Source organism: Macrobrachium rosenbergii, chromosome 21 (genome assembly GCF_040412425.1).
Source record: "Macrobrachium rosenbergii isolate ZJJX-2024 chromosome 21, ASM4041242v1, whole genome shotgun sequence".
In the NCBI taxonomy this organism is placed as follows: Eukaryota; Metazoa; Arthropoda; class Malacostraca; order Decapoda; family Palaemonidae; genus Macrobrachium; species Macrobrachium rosenbergii.
In genome coordinates, this window is record NC_089761.1 from 37433996 (window position 1) to 37458747 (window position 24752).

Here is a 24752-nt window from a genome sequence, read left to right on the forward strand (position 1 = left end):
CAGAACTGAATTCCTGATCCGGAGAGTGAAGAAGACGGACGAGCGATCACACTGGCTTTCACTCGAGTTTCTGGAAATATTGAAATGTTGAAATTTAAATGGAGCGTGAAATTGTGCAGCGGTATGCTGTCAAGCATTATGTAGACTCAATCGTCTACAGGGAACGACAACAGTGAATGCCATTCTGACACCTCTTCTGAGTGGCTGGAAAAGTGCAGATGTGGCAAAGTATATTTTTAATGTACATCAGTGTTTTGCCACGCGTTTGGTAATATGGCAAGCTGCGAATAATGGCAAATATTTTAGGTAGTCAATATTTCTAACTTGGGTAAAAAGATGAAAAATTAGAATTCACAATGTAGATTTAAGCTGTCTAAAAATCTGAAGAACAGAGAGAGAGAGAGAGAGAGAGAGAGAGAGAGAGAGAGAGAGAGAGAGAGAGAGAGAGAGAAGGTTCTCGCTGGAAAATATTCTAAAAATGAGAGTAAAGATTTGCGAAGCGCTGCCAAGCGGTTTTTATCAACGCATATTGAAGTCAGAAATTTAATTTCCTCTCCTAACAGGCTTGATAACTTTGACATTCAATTCGATTTGCTCCGAATAACGTCCCCACTTAGAGAGATAAGTAAAAGGTACTCTGAGTCCATTATTTCAAGTCAAGAGCTGCAAGTCGCTTATTGTAAACATCGTCAACAAAATCAGCAGAGATTCGCTTTCCTTATTTATTTTCGTGAATTAAATAGAATCTGCAATTCCTCGCCCTCTCCCATGTTCTCTTAACTCAGACACTTGAAATCCCGTAGCCCGATTCATTTACTTTCGTTCATTTTTCCCGCTATCTACCGGCTCTGGAATTCTGCACCTTCTTAAATATTCCACTTATGTACCTAAGAATCATTATTTGTCCGTCGCTTTTTTCCTGCTGCCTCTTGGTTCTGGAACTCTTCCCATTTTTATATGTTCCTTATGCTCAGATACATGAAATCATGAAATGTATAACCGTTCAATTTTCTTCTTTTCATTATACCTACTACCAGATACTGAAACTCCTTCGTCATCAAATGTTCCCTTATACAATTCCATCTGGGTACAAAAACATTACAACTATTTCTAGCTATGCTTGAGGACAGTATCTTATCACCTGTAGTTTGAAATGAACAATCAAATATTAAAACTACATTGAAGCAGCAGATGTACTCAGGGTAAGGAACGCAATAGCAGCGTCAGTAATTGAATATTCCATTACAGTATTCTACTGTGTTATTCTGCTCCTCTTTCCAGTCCTCGATCACACCCGTCAAAGGAATAATATCAGATGCTTGTGACATTAATTTCCGAAGAAAATTGGTAATAAATATCGAACAATGCAAAGACATAAAGGCTTGGACCATCTCGTAACAGTGACGTTATTTATCATCTTACAAGCAGCAGAAGCGAACGATGAAAAATTGAAATAACTGAAATCAAATTACATTCGGAAAACAATTAGAACCAACATAGAACAGTACGGGATCCCTTCCAACCCTCGGTGACAAAGACGAGAACCCCATCGGGAGGAACTGATCATCGAATTCTCTCTCTCTCTCTCTCTCTCTCTCTCTCTCTCTCTCTCTCTCTCACGACGTCGCTCTGGAAAAAGGAGCGGGAGTCACTAATGACAGCAGAACGGCGTCATGGAGGACGAGAGGGGACGCAGTCGCCGTTATTAATCTCTCACAGAGACAAAAGCATCTCGGTCCCTTCGCAAGCATTAACAAGCACGAACAAAGGAAGAAGTCCCGAGTAATGCGCTTCGATGATTTCATAATATTCTTCCGAAGACCGAGCAGTCGATTGCTGAAATCTGGCGAATTCGTTCTCCGTCCCGGATGCGATGCTACTATGTAGTTCAAAGGCAACGCCGCCTTGTGATTGATATGCCTGCAAGGGGGGATGACTGCAAGCAGGCAGGCAGGCAGGCAGGGGGCCTCCTGCTGTCGCCTCCCACCCCAGGGGGGGATAGGAGAGAGGGTGGGTGGAGTCGCTGCCTGCGGGCTCTAAGAGAAGTGATTAATTCCCGGTCTACTCTCAGTAGATAAATGGATTTCCTCCGTAATAGGAATTTGCCAACGGAAACGTGACTTTCTCCGGCGGTGGTTTCTCTCGCTGCGCTCGGCGTCGTTCTTTTTTCTTTGCAGTAATGATTCTTTGTGAAAGTCAGGTCATTTCGCTTTCATGTTCCCTGATGCTCTCCCCTGACTCCTGTTTAGGAAATTCATTAATGTTTTCCGTTCACAGAAATCAGTAAAATTTTATCTTTACCTTTCAGTTATATTTTTACTGACTTATACGTTTCATTACGCTTTGTCTTTTTTCAAATCTTTTCGGTGTTTGTTTGTTAATAATGCTTCTCTTTGAAAGCATTATCATTTTTATATTTTAATAACTGTTTTCGCTAAAATCAGCCACCTTTAATATAAAAAAGTGATATCTTTGAAATCATTTGCTTTCTAATTATTAGCAATCGACTGCGAAATTATTTCATAGTTCATTTTAGTTCATTCAATTTCATCTTGCCATTTACAGACATCAGTTCATTATATTCATTCAATGGTAGTTTTTTAAATACTACATATTTACTAATGGCTTCTCTTCTCTATACCAATACCGTTTTTAACTTATATCGGCCAAACACTCATTCATCAGTAATGATTATGAAACCAATAAATTCTTTTAAATCAAAGACTAATGTTCCAATTTGAAATCATTTCAATTTTCATCAATAATAAAGTTCGCTCTATTGTCATAATAGCTTCGCAATAATTGCAGTTTACCGGTGCATGTATATACATATGCATATATATATATATATATATATAAATATATAGATATATATATAATACATGTGTATATATATATATATATATATATATATATATATATATATATATATATATATATATATATATATATTGTTAATAAAAAAGCAAATGATTTCAAATACATTGCTTTTCATGTTAAAGATGGGACTGATTTTATAAAAGCAGTTACTGAGTATAAAATGACATATATATATATATATATATATATATATATATATTATATATATATATATATATATAAATATATATATATATATATATATATATATATATATATTATATTATATATATAATGAACATAAGGACAAAAACTTGAGTAAACATTTTATCGCCGTTAGGTTCAAGGTTGAACTACTGTATACCTTGTCATAATCATCATGCTATCTAATGAAATAAATAGTTTCATAAAAAGGACATAAACATTGAGACAATATATGCAGAAGATAAAAACTGAACAATACTGTACAATCTAAAGAGGCAAAAGTCATAGGTGATATATGTAATATATATATATATATATATATATATATATATATATATATATATATATATATATATATATACATATATATATACACATACATATACATTTATGTGTGTGCGCGCGAGCGTGCATGTGCGTATATCTAAACGGCTAAGTGCATCAGTCAGTATATCAACATCTAGAAATTGTAAACGTTGGCCAAAACATCAAAAAGAAAAACCTACAAATAATATAACAGTATGGAAGAATAATCGTACCATTTATAACTCTCAATAAATAACTCCCAGATGCTGAAACTCCTTCTAGGCGTCACAGGCTTGGAGGTCAAACACCCCACACTTTCCATTAACATTTATTCTAAACACATCACGCTTGTGCTTGTCTTGGGACTCGGGGGAGGAGGAGGAGGAGGAGGAAGAGGAGAAGGAGGAGGAGGAGAAGGAGGAGGAGGAGGAGGAGGAGGAGGAGGAGGAGGAGGAGGGTGTCTGCCTGGAAGCAATATCTCATAAATTGGTGAGGTAGTTAATTCACAGCACAAGAGGGACCACTTCTGGGAAATTAACTCCCCGGCGTATTAGGGTCATGGACGTTGAAGTAAGGCTTGTTGTTGCTGCTGCTGCTGCTGTTTTTGTTGTTACTGTTGTTGTTTGATGTCGCTGTTGTGTCCTTGGCCTTGTCGGCTGAGATGGAAAGGAAAGAAGGCCTTCTTCCTAAGCAGTTAAGGAAGAAGAAGAAGAAGAAGAATTCTTACTTCTTCACTGGAATTCTTCGCTAGTGTTAGCAGTGGTAATGTTGTTATTAAAGTTAATGAGTGAGAAAAGAAGTTGTTCTTCTTATGTGTTACAGCAAGACTTAATAATAATAATAATAATAATAATAATAATAATAATAATAATAATAATAATAATAATAATAATAATAATGATAATAATAATAATAATAATGTGAAGAAATCCACAATGGTGTAAATGTAAGAATATACATTAGAAATGTTTATACAAATATGTATATACAAATGAGAGCTTTCGAGAACATGCTCGTTTCTCCTTTTCAGCTGAGAAGAAGAATCGAGCAGGTTCTCGAAAGCTCTCATTTGTGTGTGTGTATATGTATATGTATATATATATATATATATATATATATATATATATATATATATATGTGTGTGTGTATATACTGTATATATATATATATATATATATATATATATATATATATATATATATATATATATATATATATATATATATATATATATATATATATATATATTTCTGATATATATTTACATTTACTCCATTGTGGATTTCTGATATATTTTAGTGACTCGTGTTATGAGATTTTTATGAATAATAGTAATAATAATAATAATAATAATAATAATAATAATAATAATAATAATAATAATAATAATAATAATAATAATAATAATAATAATAATAATGGCAAGAAGGTGTTGCATAAAAACTCTTCAAAACTTACCACGCCACACACGTTCTGTTGACATCTTGCACCTCAATGTGACCCATTACCGCTCACAACAGGCTGCTACGGTCCGATGTAAGTTCCATGCTGGCTTCATGTGAAATGAGAAAGAAAACAAAACTTGTTAGAGAGGACGAAACCATCTATTATTATTATTATTATTATTATTATTATTATTATTATTATTATTATTATTATTATTATTATTATTATTATTATTATTATTATCAGAAGATGCACCATTTTTGTATGGAACAAGCCCACAGGGACCATTGGCTTGAAATTCAACCCTCCAAAGAATGTGGTGTTCATTAGGAAGAATTAACAGACGGTACTGGGAATTGCAGAAAGAAGAAATCACTTATTAAAAAACTAAAAATAAATTAACAAATTAAATAAAGAGATAAAAATGTACAAACAAAAATCAGTGCATAATAAATAAAAAGAAATCCTTAGCACAAATCTTACTTGCATAAAATACAATGTATATTTATATATTTTTTCTTGTGTGTGTGTGTGTGTGTGCAGGTCTAAACTGAATTCCGATAAAACCAACGGGCTTTAAATAAGTATGCAGAGTGAAAGGGCCTTGCCTAATGAAGGCACTAAACGTCCCCAGGGACGAGACGTCAAGTCTGGACCCTTCTTATGCTGCCTTTAAAATCATCATTATCATAGATTACTGTGACCTTCTACTTTCATGAACCATAATAAAGAACATTTTCTGTGCTTTACCACAGATTTCTTACCAGTTAATGACCGCAGTTTATGCTTAGATATTAAGCAAAAAATCGTTAAGTCAGGGGGGTGCTGAGTTTTGTGAAATGAACATGATCAAAGAAAGGCAGAGAGAGAGAGAGTTGAAATTTACGTTTAGAGAGCGTGGGAAAAATCACTGTAAATATTGAAGAAGGTTGAGGGATGGACACAGTGTGTGATTAAGGATAGCAATCTAAACTGCTGTAAATTAAAACGTTTTTACACCCGTTTACATCAGAAATTCATGTAAATTAAGTCATTTTTACAAGCATTCAGATCAGAAATTACTGGAAATCAAAACATTTCTACATGCTTTTATATTAGAATTTCCCGTGAATTAAACCATTTTTACGTGCTTTTATATAAGAAATTCCTGTAAATCTAAACATTTTTGCGTGCGTTTCAGAGAGGAATTCCCGTAAATCAAAACATTTTTACATACGTTTCAGTCCGAAATTCCTGCAGTTTCAAACATTTTACATTCGTAAAACATTTTTGCATGCCTTTCAGTCAGAAATTCCTGTAAACTGAAACATTTTTACCTGCCTTTAAATCAGAAATTTCCGTAAATCAAAATATTTTTACATGCTTTTAAATAACAAATTCCTGTAAATTAAAACATTTTTCCATGCTTTTAAATCAGAAAGTCGTGTAAATTAAAACATTTTTACATGCTTTTAAATAAGAAATTCCTGTAAACCGTAACGTTTTCACATGCGTTTCAGTCAGAAATTCTGTAAATTAAAAGATTTTTACGTGCTTTTAAAAAAGAAATTCCTGTGAATTAAAACGTTTTTACTTGCTTTTACATCAGAAATTCCTGTAATTTAAAACATTTTTACGTGCTTTTAAGTCAGAAATTCCTGTAAGCTGAAACATTTTTGCGTGCGTTTATATCAGAAAATTTCCAAAAGAAATTGACTAGACAAGTGAAAATGAAGTAGTCCTTGACAGCTAAAGTATTTGTCTAAATTTCATATTAAAAAGTATATAAACTTATATCCTCATTTTCTTCCGTTTGTGATAATCTGTTACCTATAGAGAACTAGTTTTAACTAGAGATAGAAAACGAGATTAAATAACGTGAAAATAATTCCCTCATCCTCAAGTCCTTCATTTGGACTGGTTTCCTAAGGTCACATTTAAGTGTCCTATCAAAGTTTTTTTTAGATATAAAAAATACAGAAACATTTATTCACCCATACGAAAGAACACCCCCTCAAACGCAGAGAAGCCGAAGAAGAAAAATCAAGTTTATTAATACCCCCAAAAAAACCCTGAAATAACCCGAGCGGTATTTAACTGGGGGGGTGGAAACCCATCCAGTTCACGTAATCGACAGACGAGGCTACTTTTCGAGTAGATGAAGATTGCTTAGCTATAAACAACATTTATTCAGACTGGAAGAGATCTAATCATATGCAATTATCTCCGAGCTCTTTCCTGATTACCTCGCCAAGTCTGTGATTTCCCGAAATGAAGATCTTTTTCTCCCAGCAAACAGTATTCTTGCGCCGTTCGTAAATTTGCCGTGGTACGCGATGTAAGGCATGGCGTTACGCTGCAATCGAAGGTGATTCTTAGGAATGGTGTGCATGTATGTATGTATGTATGTATGTATGTATATGTATGTGTGTGTGTGTGTGTGTAGAGAGAGAGAGAGAAAGAACTATCAGAGAGAATATAGAGAATCTTTCACTTTTAGCTTACTGACATGTGAAAATACCAGCATTCTAAACACATTCAAGAATGGAGATTATGAAAAACAAAAACAAGTACTTTAAAGATGAGAGAGAGAGAGAGAGAGAGAGAGAGAGAGAGAGAGGAAGGAGGAATCCATCAGTATCTGACGTTTACGGTTCAGAATTTCTCCTCCTCCTCCTCCTCCTCCTCCTCCTCCTCCTCCTCCTCCTCCTCCTCCTCCTCCTCCTCCTCCTCCTCCTCCTCCTCCTCCTCCTTCTTCTTCTTCTTCTTCTTCTTCTTCTTCTTCTTCTTCTTCTTCTTCTTCTTCTCCGGTTAATCCAGGAGACGGCAGCCAATTGGCTGCCGATAATCCCTAGTAACGAGGAGATTAAGGCGCGATCGACGAACATCAGCGGCGGGAAAATTGAAAGAGGGGAATTTACTGAACATCAAAACCTGCCTCGAGACTTTGAGTTGAATCGCGATAATCCTATGCCACCTCTCCCCCCCCTCCTCCCCCACCAAAAAAAAGACGACTCCCATTCTCGGGTGTCGTCACTGACGACTATTTTTCCCATCGGCTTAAGACTTAAGTAAACAGAACTGTTTTGGAAGTCTGTTTTTAATATTTGTTTTTTCCCATTCTTTCAGTTTGTTCCATATTCCGTAAGAAAGTACGTACATTAATAATAATAATAATAATAATAATAATAATAATAATAATAATAATAATAATAATCCATAAAAATCTCATAATAACATGACACTAAAATGATGAAGAAATCCACAGTGGTGTAAATGTAAATATATATTCACAATTACACCATTGCGGATTTCTTCACCAGTAATAATAATAATAATAATAATAATAATAATAATAATAATAATAATAATAATAATAATAATAATAATAATAATAATAATAATAATAAATGTTGTCCATTTAAAAAATACGATTATATCAATAAATTTTATTATTGGTAAAAGTTAAAAATTAGTTAAATACTTTACATTTTTAACTAATATTTTACTTTTGCCAGTAATGAAATTTATTGATAGAATTTTGGATTTTCAGTAAACATTTCAATTACGGCATTGCGAATTTTTTTCAGCTATGATAATAATGATAATTTTAGTAGTATTAGTAGCAGCAGTAGTAGCAGTAGTAGTAGTAAACTTGATTGATCTCACAAAGAATAAATTAAGACTTGTCTTTTACATTCATCAGCTAAAGACTTCACTATAAAGCACTGTAAGGAGTTGGCATGGTGAGCAAAGCATCGCCATCGAAATTTTATAATGTTTGTTCAAAGCTTGTGATGATCATAATATTTCTCCACGAAGAGAAAAGTAAATAATTCACAATAATCAAAAGTTACAGAATTTTATAAAATAATTCTCTTTCAGAATAAGTTGGATGCTATCATTGGTTAATTTTGGATTATAAAAATGCCAGGGGTAGAGTGGGCGCCAATTTAACTTGTCAGTAAAGAAAAACAAAAATACAGAAAAAAAATTCAAAATTCAAAATTTATTGCAAAGGAAAAACAACCACCAAAGCACAGGTCTCCATTTGAGCAGAAACTTAAGCCACGTCGATGAAGCGTTTATTCCCACAAATGAAATCAAAGCATTGATGCAAATAAATAAAATCAAAACATTGATGCAAATGAATTAAATCAAACCGTTTATGCACATAAAGTAAAATCAAAGTGTTCATGAAAGTCAATGAAATCGAACCTATTATGCACATATATGATATCAAAGCATTTATGTCCATGAACCATATCAAAGAATGTATGCACATAAATTAAATTAAATCATTCACGTACAAAAAAATAAGTTATAGGAGCCCTTTTATGGAAGCACAAAAGTTTTTAACTCTTCTTTTTGCCTTAAAACAATGTTCTACCACTTTTTCCTCTTTTAAGAATTCCACGAAACTGGATGTGTTTAATATTTTTAAAACAATTTTTCCATTGTTTCGTAATCAGCGTCCCCCCACCCCCCACCTTAACCCTCTGTCAGGATGGTAACTTGACCATCTAACCAGATTTTTTGCATTTTAATTCCAAAAATATGTTCTGACTCCTTTACCTTTTTAAGACTTCGAAAAAATTTATGCTTTTTTAAACTGGAAGCAGTGCTGCTGTCATCCCTCTTCACTTTCTCTTTAGAAAGGTAACTGAAGTGTCTAGATCTTCAAATTATGATTTCTAAATACCACAACTTCAACGAATAACATTTAGTTTCTTTCACCATTTTATTATTCTTCAACTTCTCATCCCGAGCCCACCCACAACTTCCGTTTACATAATTCAGTTTTGATCATCAACTTTCAAACGTCAAAAGGTTTTTCTCACTATTCTTCTGTTGCTTATTCCAAGATTTTTATCTTTAACCTCGAATGATTTATTTCAAACGGCTGTCGCCTTTCTTTTCCCCTTCGTGCGGCACAAAGAAATTTCTCCTTGTTAAATCTACATGAAATTGTCCAAGTTTTCTTTCTCTTTCCCCAGCGTGCGATTCGACGAAATCCTCGCCCTTTTATAACTTCGCGATCCATCTTTGAAGAATTCTCTGAAATTTGCTACATTACATAACATCGCAAAACGTAGTTCGTCTCTTTCTCCCATTGGGGCAACAAAACAATTTTTCCTTTTTTTGTCTTTTAAGGCTTCAAATAATTCCCTTCGCTTCTTGGTATTCGAAGTATATGTACCGCTTATTTCTCACAGGCCTCATTTTACATGGATATGGCATTACCTTGGAGACATTTACTGCACTGTCGTGTAAACGGGAATTATTTTCGGATGACATGAGAAGTAAACGTACCAAAGAACAGATTTTCAATTATGTTTACGGTTTGCTGTTCAATATTTCATTCCTGAATGATTTTTTGAAGACTACCTCCACACTCCTTAGGACATGCAGACTTCTAACATTTGAGTATATAGAACAATGGATGATAATAATAATAATAATAATAATAATAATAATAATAATAATAATAATAATAATAATATAACTTTCTATCTACCTATATATATATATATATATATATATATATATATATATATATATATATATATATATATATATATATATATATATATATATATATATATATAAAGTCACAAAATCACTTAATATCAATTCACCAAACACTGAGATTAACTTACGCCCAAAGGAATTTTAAAAGATAAATGCATCTGCTCCGATCAGTCACACGTGCGTGAGTGAACGAAACCTCACAGCATTCGAAATAAACGAGGCTTCACATGGAGGACGAGTTAAAAATCACTGAATTACGAAACAGCCCTGACGGAAAATAATTCACAGAAAAGAAGTGATGAACTCGTAATGAGAAGTATAATGGAATACAGATGAAAGTAACGGAAAAATAAAAAGTAAACAAATAGAGATGACTTCATCAATCCAACACTTCTGAAAAGTACATCAGAGGAATTAGCTCTGAGAAAAATGTGAAATCATATTTCTTCATGAAAGAAAAATCCGATCTTGAGATCTGCAAAAAGAGGAATGGAACAAAGACATGAAAACTGAATTTAGCTTGTGAGTAATCCAGGTGAATTATTCTGTCCTTGGGGAATTTTGCTTGATGTTGAAAGTGAATTTGAAGAAGAACCCTGGCAGACGTATGCAATTCTAACCTATTTTCTTCTGTTCTCGCTTGGATCGTGCTTCTCACAAGTGATTGAGGGAGGAAGGAAAGAAATTTTATTACATTCAAGACAGCCCCAACCCCGTAGAGGGGGTAGTGCTGCCAGTGCACCTCATATAGTGCACTGTAAGCATTACTGAAGGTTCTTTGCAGCGTCCCTTCGTCCCCTAGTTGCAACCCCTTTCATTCTTTTTGACTGTGCCTCCGTTCATATTCTCCTTAATCCATTTTACGCCCCACTCTCTTCTAATAATTGTTGCATAGTGCAAATGCAAGGTTTTCCTCCTGCTACACCTGTACAACCATTTTACTCTCAATTTCCCTTTCAGTACTGAATGACCCCTTAGGTCCCAATCCTTAGCTTTTGGCCTAAATTTTATATTCCAATTCCAGTTCGAAGACGGTCCCAAGCCCGTGGTTATTGCAGCAACTTACGACGGACTTGAGGAGTCTGATGGAAGAGGCAATCACTTCCAGCGGGACACAATTACATGACAGTGTGCGAGTGACTATAATTATACCGGAAGCCACCTGACTCATTCATCATGCTGAGGTCGAACTGAGGTAAAAACTAATTAACGTTATTTTTATTTTATTTTTATATCGACTGATCCATTTTTTAAAGTAATGGGTAACTGCATTGTGGCCTAATTAACTATATCGTTATCCCGCTTGTATATACCTACTTTCATTATCTACTACTATACCTATATTATCTACTTTCGGAGGGGAAGGCTCCTAATCTACACCATTCAGTGGGTCACTCCTCTATTCATACAAAGCCCACTACGTTCAACTTTCCTTCTTTTCAGAGACCGTGTGAGAAGATTATAATTCAAAAATTAGTTACTTATCCTTTTCGCTCTCGAAACCCTGCAAATTCTAGTCATCCTATGTAGTACATGATTTAAAATAAAGCATGAGGAGAAATAACCTTACAGGTAAAAAAGGAAAAAGTGAAAATTAATGATGACAGAATATTAATGGTTATTCTCAACTTAGCTGAGTCTCGAGCATCTGATATGTTTTTCCTTTGCTGGTTCGCTGTTTTATCAACTACTTTGTCTTTCTAGATCGTTTATTCTAGTTTCTTTTTTGTTCTTTCATGCTTCATGCATTAAAGTTCTCACTCAGATTTTGTTCCCAATGTTCTCGGCACTATTCTCCAACTCACAAAGCTGATCAAAATATATAACACAGACGTGCTACTATACTCGTACAGTATACCTTCTTTTCTTGGAAATAATTAATTCTTTTGACTTTATTTTTCATTTTATCAAAACTGACTACAAAGAGATAGAGATACTTGCCTCTGGTAACACCACCTTTTACAGTCAGCGACAACCTAACCTACAGACTTTATGAATAGAATTTTAAATAACATTTTCCATTCTTCGAATTGCTCTCTCTCTCTCTCTCTCTCTCTCTCTCTCTCTCTCTCTCTCTCTCTCTCTCTCTCTCTCTCTCTCTAATTTAGTATGTGTGTATATATATATATATATATATATATATATATATATATATATATATATATATATATATATATATATATATATATATATATATATATATATACACACACAGTATATATATATATATTGATATATATGTATGTGTATATATATTCATGTGTGTATGCATGTATGTATGTATGCATGTGTGTTTATACATACAACAGTTCCTGGTTGTGTTGATATGTTAGCTGAATCCGGGTTTCGACACGAAGTATTATTTAAATGACCAGATCCGGATTCCCACAGTCAGCGAAATAAAAAGGGGGGGCCATCTTTGCCTTACAGAGTACACTAGACTAATGATCCATTTTTAATCTCTTTCCTTAGCCATCCTCTTTCTAGGCAAACATGCGCTCGTTAAATTCATATTTCGAGTTTGTGTGATCGATGAACCACAGTGTCGCTGTAATGCAATCAACGTTTCAGAATGGATCGTTCGAAAACCTATGCATTGCGGCGACAAAGCGAACGAGAGTTCTGAAATTTATCTGTTCATGATGATTCGGCTTCGTTATGGTCTGCCTAAATGCCTGAATGATAAATTTCCTTGAATTTTAGAAAGGCTGTTCGGCTGTGAGCTAAATCTCTTTGATGGGGATTCTTTTAGAATCCCGATCATTTCTTTCTTTTTTTGAGAGAGATTTTGTTTTGACGATCTAAAGAATTTAGGTTTTCAAGCCGAGCACTGCAGCACTTTCGGCCATTCGGCTCTTAAGACAGTGAATAGAGGGAGTTAGAGTGGTTGGACAGCAAGATAGAGATCCTGTAAATAAAGGAGATGAAGTACAGGGATCTACGTTAGAGAGGCTGGACAGCAAGACTAGAGAAATGAAGCAGGAATGGACGTAATGTAAAAGGCTAAAAACTGGGCGCAGGAAGGACGCCGCAAACACCTTTTAGTAAACGCCTACAATACACCTCGTGAGATGCACTGTAGACACTAACCCCTACGAGTCGAAATCTGTTCTCTCTCTCTCTCTCTCTCTCTCTCTCTCTCTCTCTCTCTCTCTCTCTCTCTCTCTCTCTCTCTCTGACATTCATTTTCCATTTATGGAAAAAAAATCACCATTATCATTACCATCAACGTTTTTCTAACTGACACCTATTTTCCATTTTTGAGTCAAGATTTTTATCTTTAACGATTTGGCATCCCTTTTCCCTTTGCTGGTCACACCTGATTTTTGGCAAAAATAAGTAAATGAATTAAAGTGAGAAAGACAAGTTCAATGAAATCAATATCACCAGAAACCAATCAGGAAAACTAAGGTGATATTTCAAAGGACTTCTGCCTCTAAGCCCGGGGGACTTGAGCAGAAGCATATATTGCATCGTTTTAATGAAAAGAGACACTGTATCCCAGAGGCTCTGAGATACAAATTAACTTTGATGAAAAATTAAACCCGGAGTCAGTCTTCGTTTAATCTAATTTGGATGACTTGATTAAGTTTTCATTTATGAGCTCGATAATTCCAAAGCTGATACACCGAAAGTAAGGTTAATTTATAACAGAAATATAAAGATGAAGAAACTGACGCTCTGGTGTCGATATCTTGATGAAAGTGTTGATACGACAAGCCCTCAGTTCGTAATGTTGAATGTTTCTTGTAAGCATATATACCTTCGCATAATCAAATATAAATAATTGAATAGTTTTCAAGATAAAGTCTGAAAATGGTGTTAGGATAAGCCCTTGGTTCATGATTGAATATTGTTTTTTGTTTGTACATTCCTTCGCATAATCAATTGTAAATAAATGAATAATTTTCGAGATAGTCTGAAAATGGTATTAAGACAAGCCCTTGGTTCATAGTACTAAATATTGTTCTTTGTTTACATATTTCTTCGCATAATCAATTATAAGTATAAATGAATAACTTTCAAGATAAAGTCTGAAAATGGTTCTGAGACAAGCCCTTGGTTCATAATATTGAATATTGTTTTTTGTAAGCATACAACTTCCTATAATCAACCATAAAGAATTGAGTAATGATCAAGATATAGTCGTATGGACGGCTTAGTCGAACAAAATCAAAACGAGGGAAACGAAATAACTACGTGATGATTTAAAAGACTTTACGATCGAGCCTTAGTCAGGGGGGGCACCTGATATTCCTGGAACCACTCATCTTTAGCTGTGGGGGAAACGGTCATGAGGAAGAGGAGGAAGAAGAAGAAGCAAAAGTTCTTCAGTGAGAGACTGGAGAGGAATGAGAAGGTACAGACGAGCAGAGTCTCCTTTGTATCGTCACGAGCACCTTTTAAACGAAACACAATGGGAACATGCAAAAGAGAGAATGGGTAATAATTCCGGAACAATTGATTCAACAAAGAGCTGGATCAGGGAGGGAGAGGAAACGCTGACCTCGTATAAAAAAGAAGAAGAAAATAAAAGATTCGCAGCGATTGTATTGGACAAAAGCGCATCAGACAGCCTGCCTTAAAATGCCAAGTGACTCTGAACCTTGCAACACGCCTTCGTAGACTGGGCAAATGAACTCATCTTCACCTAACCTAGCTCAACCTAACTTTTCCCTACCTAATTTGAGTTATCCTACACGTGGGTAGACACCATTGATAATTCCTTTCGTCTTTTATTCGATTATTACGTTTTAACTCGGAAATGGCTTCCATAACGATGTCTTTTCTTTATATCATAATCATCACCCATGAAGTGCGAGTCCAGTCTGAATCTTGTTGTTTTTTGTCAAAAATTACTGGTTTATTTCGCTCAATGATATTTCAAGTAACTGATATTTATACATTAATTTATATCTATATCTGTATTGGTATACTTGATTCATAGTTGTGGCTCCAGTTCTAAAAAGGATTCGAGTATATTTCTAGTACGGTGTTGGTCATATTGAATACCATAAAACTGCTATAGGGGATAGCTCCCCCACCCCACCTCTCTCTCTCTCTCTCTCTCTCTCTCTCTCTCTCTCTCTCTCTCTCTCTCTCTCTCTCTCTCTCTCTCTCTCTCTCTCTTTCTCTCTCTCTAAGATACTGAGGGCGCCGTAGCTCAGCAGGAGTGGACTGGGCTCGGATTTCAAAGGTTTGTAATTCGAACCAATTCTTCCACACTGAAAGTAAATGAGAAAGTAATGGGGCTAGCAACCTCATCCCTAGAGACTTACTGAGAACCGAAACATATTTCTATTCGACGATCGTATGGTTTCAAAATCAGGGATCTCATCCTCTAACCCCTTAAAACATAGTTCTTGAGCAACTCCGCAAACCTGTTCCCTATTTTCCTAACAACCCTAGTTCCCCTACCCCTAAGGACCCCAGTTGTCATGGGGAGTCCCTCTTCACAAGATCTCTTACTGTGGGTTTCACAGAAATCCATTTTGTTCCTTTTTTTTTTTTTTACATTACCTTCAAAACAAATTCCTCTGAAGGGCAATGAAGGTAGTAGGGCTTTTTGGTTCTCACTTTTTGAGGACCCCCTCTCTCTCTCTCTCTCTCTCTCTCTCTCTCTCTCTCTCTCTCTCTCTCTCTCTCTCTCTCTCTCTCTCTCTCTCTCTCTCTCTCATGCTCTGAATGGAGTATTATTCCAGTGCATTTTTATAAAGGACTACTGTATGTAGATTCATCTCTCTCTCTCCTAGTGCCTTTTTATAAAGAACTACTGTATCTCTCTCTCTCTCTCTCTTCTCTCTCTCTCTCTCTCTCTCTCTCTCTCTCTCTCTCTCTCTCTCTCATGCTCTGAATGGAGTATTATTCCAGTACATTTTTATAAAGGACTGCTGTATGTGGGTTCATCTCTCTCTCTCTCTCTCTCTCTCTCTCTCTCTCTCTCTCTCTCTCTCTCTCTCTCTCTCTCTCTCTCATCTTCTTCTCCACTCATGAGAGTCATTCTACCTCGCTTGCCCTCGTCCCCGCTCCTTTCATCTTCCCTTCATTGAGGGAAATAAGCGTAAAATTGCGATGATGAAATCCGTAGCAACGCAAGAGATGTGATACGATATTCTTTCTCTTCCCTTTCATTGTTATCACCGTGCAACGTCTCATTAGTTCCCTTTTTTACCTGTTCCTTTTATATTCTTTCTCTGTCTCCTCGGTCTCCCGTTTCTCTAACAAATCAAAATTAACGAATCAAAACTAAAAATTCTTTGCGTACTTTTACTTTGCGATAAAATGGTTTCAGTTGCTGTCGTTTAATTGCGTGAGAAAATGAGTGTAACTTTCTTTTTCTCGTGAGATAATGTGCTTTCGTAACCCACGAATTTTAGGACTGCATTTGTTTTGTCAGGATAATTGCAGTAAAAAAAATTTTTTTGATCGTATGAAGTTTCAGCAAAATTTGACACTGAAATCTTTTTCATGAGATAAATTTACTTTTGCAACCCACAAACTTTAGGACAACATTTGTTTTGTTAGGTTATTTACGTTAAGAAACAAAAATATATAAATAAAAATTTCAGTAAAATATGATAAATAAATATCAAGCACTTTAGAAAATGCAAGAGTAAAGTCAAGCAAATAACGAAATTAAAAATAATAAAAAACCCAGCACTGACAGAACTTTCAACCCATGAACTCGACTATGAGAATATATTTACTTAATAAAAGTATAATACTTTCATAGAAGCATTTGATAAAAATAATCTAATATCCAATTAATACATTTTCGCATCAAGAGTCAAGATATAATGATCCTAAATTAGTACTTATTCGTCCATGAAGTCACAAAGTAGCACTTATTCGTTCATGACGTCATCAGCTCGTTAATATTCTAAATTGAGTTTTGTGACTTTTTTTTATCTTATTTTTAGCGAAATCACTGACTGTCCACTTTCGTTTGCTAGCGAATACAATTAAACATATTGTACTCGTTAACAAAAGTTTAAGAGACCTTTACATTACAGGATAAATATTTAAAAAGCTAAAATCAAACAAATACACGCTTCATAACATGAAATTTGAAGCAGTTCTCTCTCGGCCTCTTTAAATCTTTTGTATACATGTTGTGAGCATAATAATAATAATAATAATAATAATAATAATAATAATAATAATAATAATAATAATAATAATAATAATAATGAGGATTAAAAAGGCCCTAAGTCTCAAGAAAAAGGTCTTACTTTATCTTCATCTTCAAGAACGATTGTTCTTCATAAACTAATAATAATAATAATAATAATAATAAATAATAATAATAATAATAATAATAATAATAATAATAATAATATAGTGGCAGTACTACTACTACTACTACTACTACTACTACTACTGCTACTACTGCTACTAATAATAATAATAATAATAATAATAATAATAATAATAATAATAATAATGAGGATTAAAAAAGGCCCTTTTCTGAAGTGTCAGTCTCAAGAAAAAGGTCTTACTTTATCTTCATCTTCAAGAACGTGATTGTTCTTCATAAACTCCAATAATAATAATAATAATAATAATAATAATAATAATAATAATAATAATAATAATAATAATAATAATATAGTGGCAGTACTACTACTACTACTACTACTACTACTACTACTGCTACTACTGCTACTAATAATAATAATAATAATAATAATAATAATAATAATAATAATAATAATAATAATAATGAGGATTAAAAGGCCCTTTTCTGAAGTGTCAGTCTCAAGAAAAAGGTCTTACTTTATCTTCATCTTCAAGAACGTATTGTTCTTCATAAACTAATAATAATAATAATAATAATAATAATAATAATAATAATAATAATAATGAGGATTAAAAAAGGCCCTTTTCTGAAGTGTCAGTCTCAAGAAAAAGGTCTTACTTTACCTTCATCTTAAAGAACGTGATTGTTCTTCAGAACCTCCAATAATAATAATAATAATAATAATAATAATAATAATAATAATAATAATAATAAAAAATATAGTGGCAGTACTACTACAACAACAACTACAACTACTATTACTACTACTACTACTAATAATAATAATAATAATAATACAGTGGCAGTACTACTACTACTACTAATAATAATAATAATAATAATAATAACAGCAAAACGTGGAATATCCTCTTTTGTCACATGATGCCGTGTGATCATTTTCCGAGGGATCAAACGGGCCAACTATCTATTGTCCAAATATATAAACAATTTCCCCCTCCTTCAGCCGTCTCGGTTTTTCTCAATCGCTGGATATCAGTTTTCAATAAAGAGATTTTTCTTCAAAGGGTAAACAGAGAACTCACTCTCTCTCTCTCTCTCTCTCTCTCTCTCTCTCTCTCTCTCTCTCTCTCTCTCTCTCTCTCTCTCTCTCTCTCTCTCTCTTCTTTGCAAGGACGGGAAAAATAACAGTGGCTTTTATTCTCTTGTTCTTGTTTCGTTTTTATCTGCCTTTGATTAAACTTGTTTGTTTTTCGGTTTTGTTTTTGTTACCACGGTAATTAGTTCTTCCAAAAAAAAATGGTATTGATATTTTTTCATGGTTTGACTTCGGTTGGAATGACAATTACGTATTTTAAAATGTTAATCTTTTATTTTTTTTTTTACTTTAGATTGCTCTTATATGAGAAATTGATGCTATTTTGGAAAATGTTAAAGTTTTATATTTTTTCCATGGCATTCCATATTTTAAAATATTTACTGTATCTCGTAAAATTGTAATATTTAATATTTTTAGGTCTTTTTTAATTACAGTTTTTGTTAATATTAATCACTATTTATCCATTACTATGAACAAATTAAGCACAGAAACAGGGCTCTCACCTAACCTTGGATATCTGATCTTATCTTTTTCAACTGAAAGTAATACCGAAGTAATGATAGTGATTAGTATTCTTATGTCTTAAACTGCAGGATAATTATATTATCTTTTATACAGTATTTGAACCGTAGCAAAAAATCACATCTCTTCACTTTCAAGAGCTAGGCTAGGCTCGTCTCGGTTGAATGGGCAGAGTCCAGAGGTCCACACAAAACTTATGGGTCACGTACATGTAATATAAATTTATGAAAACCAACCGTCTGGGGGCTTCGACGAAAGTTTTTCAATCTTGAAAAGAAAATGAAAGTTGAGCCAATAAAATGTTAAATATGTTAGACAGATAAATGAGGAGAGTCGAGAGAAGTGATAGAAATCTAACAGGGTTAATAATGACGCTTTTCATGTGACATAAATAGGTTAAATGTTTACCCAAGCTTGTTGCTTCATTAGAATGTAAAGTTCTGTCCAACAAAAGGGTATAGTAACAACTTTAACCTTAGATTAAATATTTGCTTGACATAAAGACTGATGGGACTGGTTCCCAAGGTCCTTCAAGAAGCTCAGTCTTGACTGAAAATAAGAAAAATGAGCGAAACATGAAATAAAATAAGCAAAAAATATCCTCGTTCCTCCGCAGGTCAATTGGCAAATGTTCAACTTCTCATACGATTCAGCAGAGAGTACTCAATTTTCTTTATATTGAAAGTCCTAATATCCTTTGCCACGCCATTTTGTATACGAAATATAGCTGCCAACAACTGCTCGTTAGGCAAGTAAATTTGAGGGGTCTTATTACAAACCGACAAAAATATTTAAATCGCCACAATACTGGAAAATCAATGCAATGCTACTTCACACAACGCGAGCTTAGCCTGTATTCATCTCGAGATATTTAGCAGATAACACAACGGGAAAAGCTGCAAAAGTCCTTTCTCAGAAAAACTGCTATGTTATGAAGAAATATTTATCGTCATCATCACCATCATCTTCTTCTTCTTGTTCTTCTTACTTAATATATTAAAGTCCGTGCAACATAAGCGAAGCCTTTCATAGCAAAAGTGGGGAGGGACTTGATTCATGTTTACTTAGAACTTTCTTAATATCATCCTCGAATTTGTCTCCCTTTGGGCGATTTTTTTGCTCTTGGAGAAATTTTTTTGAATTTCACACGATTCCTTGCAATTTGTTCTTATTAGTTTTATATAATCTTATATATAATTTATAATCTAATTCTAGATGTTTCAAATTGAATCACAATCTTTGGACGACGAATGTCAGTGAGAAAGCAAAGCAACATCACAAATTCAAAATCATGATGGTAATGATTTCAAAAGACCGAAGTTTTATGTAAATAAGATTTATGAATGTAAAAGAAGAAGAAGAAGAAGAAGAAGAAGAAGAAGAAGAAGAAGAAGAAGAAGAAGAAGAAATATTTCTTTAAAAAAGAAATATTTACAGCAGTAAGTTCCATCAAAGTAAAACGAATCAAGTTCCCAAGATCCCACATGAAAGGACTACGTAAGATCTCTTATTTGAAAACAAACAATGAACATAATTTGTTTTGCCCTGAAGATGAAAAGCGATCTTTAAAAATGCAAAAAGGCTTTTTATATTTGAAAAGGAATGACAAACACGTTTATATTTGCTCTCGGGATGAAAAAGACCTATACAAAAAGCCAATTTGATTCACAAGCCAGGACAAAAGAGGAGAGTTAAGTACATGTTTAACGAGAGAGAGAGAGAGAGAGAGAGAGAGAGAGAGAGAGAGAGAGAGAGAGAGAGAGAGAGAGAGAGAGAGAGAGAGAGGTTTCCGATCAGCATAGCTAAGCAGCATTATGTCTGGTCAGTAATTGGACGGGTGGGCGACAATTGAAGCCTGACGCAGTCAGCACAATAACGCCTATAACCATTGCCCAAACCAGCAGCAGACATTAACAGTCTGGGCCGGAGTGGCAATGGGCTACAATAGGGCCGGAAAAAGGCAAACACGCTAAGTGAAAATAAACACCAAAGCAATTACGAGCGACTTCATATTTGCCTTCCAAAGGACCCCCACAGATTTTTCCTTCTTTTTTTTTTTATTCTCGTCGTGAAAAGGTAAATTTGTGTTTTTCCTTTTCCAGATTTTTTTTATTCTCTCTCCTCCTTTTTTGAAAGCGAAATCAAAGTGGAAGGGAAACCTGTTTACGTTTTTTCAAGCGATATGCAAATGGTAAGTTTTTTTTTTTTTTTTACAGGGAGGGAGAGGCAGAGGTAGATAAACAGACAGAGAGAATATCTGATGGGTATCTCGTGAAAGATCGGGATTACCTCGTCGAGGAACCTCTTTCGGTCATTATATTAGGGTCGTACATATTCTGACGAAGCGCTGATAATCGCTCACGAGAAAATATGCTGTATTGACAAAGGATTTCAATCCTGTAAGGATAGGCAAGGTGGTGTGGGTTTAGGATGACCTCGTCGAGGCCCTCTTTTCGTTTTTTCTATCTAATTCAACCTCCCAGCCTCTAAAAGCAGCCCACAGAAGTTAACTATCAACTAGCTACCCAGTCGACAACTAAGGTCTTAGGTTTCAAGAAAGTTAACAAGTATTGGTCCTTCCTTGTTATAGGTTTCACAATCAACCTCAGAGAGAGAGAGAGAGAGAGAGAGAGAGAGAGAGAGAGAGAGAGAGAGAGAGAGAGAGAGAGAGAGAGAGAGAGATTCTGCTCGCCAGATTCCAGAGTTGGGAAAAATACTTCTTAATCCCTTTTGGGATGGCCCATGGTAAAATCAAAGTTACAACTGATAGTGTGTGTGTGTGTGTATATATATATATATATATATATATATATATATATATATATATATATATATATATATATATATATATATATATATATATATATATATATATATATATATATATATATATATATATATATATATATATATATATATATATATAATGTATATAATGTGTGTGCGTGTAAAATTCAAACATAATACACATTGGTATCTACAACTTTCATGAAGGCAACACTTCTACAATTTCCTGTACTTCTTACCTTCAAGGTTGAAGTTCTAAGTTCCATTGCACATCTAGTATAGCACTGATGTTAGACATAAGCTTATAGCCGAGACAACTGTCAGCTTAAGAGTAAATACAGGGAGCAGCAGAGCAGTAGCTTTTGTCCATATCTCCAGAACTTCATCCTTAAAAGTAAGAAATACAGGTTACTATAACATTGTTTCCTCAAATTAGTAGACACTACATGGGCATCAGAATTTAAGTGTGTAAAAGAATGAATGGGCCCAAAAACTTTATATACAGTATACAGGCAGTCCCCAGTTTACGATGGGTCCGGCTTATGACGTTCTGAGGTTACGACGCTTTTCAAATACATTCATCAGAAATTATTTCCCGGTTTACGACGCATGTTCCAGAGTTATGACGCGTCGTACGCCGATCTGATGGAAGAAATATGTCTCCAAAATGGCAGAATAATCAAAATTTGGAGGTTTTTTTATGAAAAACTCAATAAAAATGCAGTTTACATTGTTTTCTATACACCCAAAGCATTAAAGCATTAAAAGTAAGGTTTTCCTAGGATTTTTTATGATTTTCGACAATTTTTCAGTTTACGACGATTTTAGGTTTACAAAGCGGTGTAAAAACGGAACTCCCATCGTAAACCGGGGACTGCCTGTACGTATATATGCACATTTATCACAGGGAAAATTATCTCTGTTCTGTATGTTTGTATGCACCATTTCCCTAGCATACACTGTACATATGCTACATATGTACATTCAAAGCTTAGATTCAGTTCAAGATAAAGGACTCAGGGTCTGTAGTGGCATATTCAAGTCCTTCCAAAAGATGAGCCATATATTCAGTCTCCATGGTCTAAAGCATAATTGTTGCTTTGCATGGTAATGTGAGGGTTGGTCTGCCAACATCCCAATTTGTGTGTGATAGTTTTTAATCAGGTTTATTTTATTTAGCATTAACCCTGTAACCGTTTAATTCATGTATTTACATAGCGGACCAATTTTACCTGTGCTGTTTAGTATGTAAATAGAGAGAGCTGAGGTTTTGACATTGATGTAAAGTACTTATTTATATTATTCCTTTTTCTCGCTTTCCTTTCAAGGCCAGTCCACTTAAACGTAGATTATCTACGCCTCAGGCAATCTTGTGGATCATACCCAGGTATTAACAATGCTTTCCTTTCTTCTTTCATCCTAACTTTCTTCATTTTCCTCATCTAATGCACCACTCAGTTTATAAAAATTCATAAGTAAGCAGAGGAGTAAATAAGTAAAAACTGAAGATTCAGTAACTAAAGAATAACAAATATCATAATCGGCAATTGGCAGTCACAGTATTTTACTTTTATGAGAATGTTTATAAAAAAAAGGTATGATCAATATATGCATAAGAATGGTAAAAATTATTAAATGTTTTATGAAACAGAAAGTAATTAAAAATAAATAAACATAATTCATACTTGAATGGTCATGATTGTGTAGAGCAGTTGCCATGTTGTACATCTTTACTTTTTGCTGACAATCTGGTAGCCAAAGTTGTTTACCATTGGCAACGGTTAAAGGGTTAAGTGACCCTTCAGCTATGGTGGACTCCATTGTGTGTGGAACATTCAGCACTACCAAAATATCCCTCCAGAGGACAAGAGGCTAAATTAAAGGAATGGAAACCAATGCTGGAAATGCTGAAGAATTTAAAGGCAAGGCAAAGGGTTCAAATAAAGTAGCTGGAGCTGAAAGAAAGCAATAAAAATCCTTTAGCTCTATCTGTTAAGCATCACAGGCAAATGAAGAGAGAGAAAGTCACTGAGGAAATAATCTTTAAACAAATGTTAAAAGGAAAGTTGTCTCCTAGAGTGATCTTGTGATGCTTCTACTATAGGTCAATTAAATTAATCATGTTTCCTAACATATAATAATGAAAGATCTGTTAAAGTTTCAAAAATATGACTGGAAACATTGAAGTTAATCATTAAGTAATGCATATACCCTCACAGTCTGTACAACAAAATATTGGAGGGATTTAAATTTCACTTGTGACTGGATGATTGGATAGTCAGAAAACAAAATATAGAGAATTAGCCAAGTATTATGACTGGTGGAAATATTCATTAAAGAGTGCCGAATACTTAAACTTACCATGACAATTCTAAGAGTTAATTCTTCTTAAAAAGAAAATATGAAAAATTTTTAAGGCATAAAACACAGAAATAATATAAAAAATATATTTAAAGAAATATTTACAAGAAATATCAACATTGGTGGAATTTTCTACTTATTTTGTGCTCTGCTTTGGAGATAAAGCATCCACAACCCAATCAAGAGTCAAAAGACTGAAGCCTTTCGCACTTTTAAAGCAACATGCAGCCTTAAACACCTGGTTTGTTCCTTCAGCATACAAAGGTTCATTACAAGAGCATAATAAAACCTCAATAAAACTCTTTAATATAAACAGCAATCAAGTTCAATTAAATATCAAATTAATGCCTCATTAAAATCTGCATCACTATTGTGAAACACATATCCTCATTAAAACTA

The 24752-nt window shown here is 34.1% G+C and overlaps 1 protein-coding gene across 1 annotated transcript in view; it reads left to right on the forward strand.

The window, feature by feature from the left end:
- Positions 1-24752, forward strand: part of LOC136849951 (TBC1 domain family member 31) — a 203547-nt gene that overhangs the window by 145988 nt on the left and 32807 nt on the right. Inside the window, exon 3 of the mRNA XM_067123475.1 lies at positions 11351-11521. The gene's annotated coding sequence lies outside the window, so the exon portion shown is untranslated. The remainder of the gene's footprint in view (positions 1-11350; positions 11522-24752) is intronic.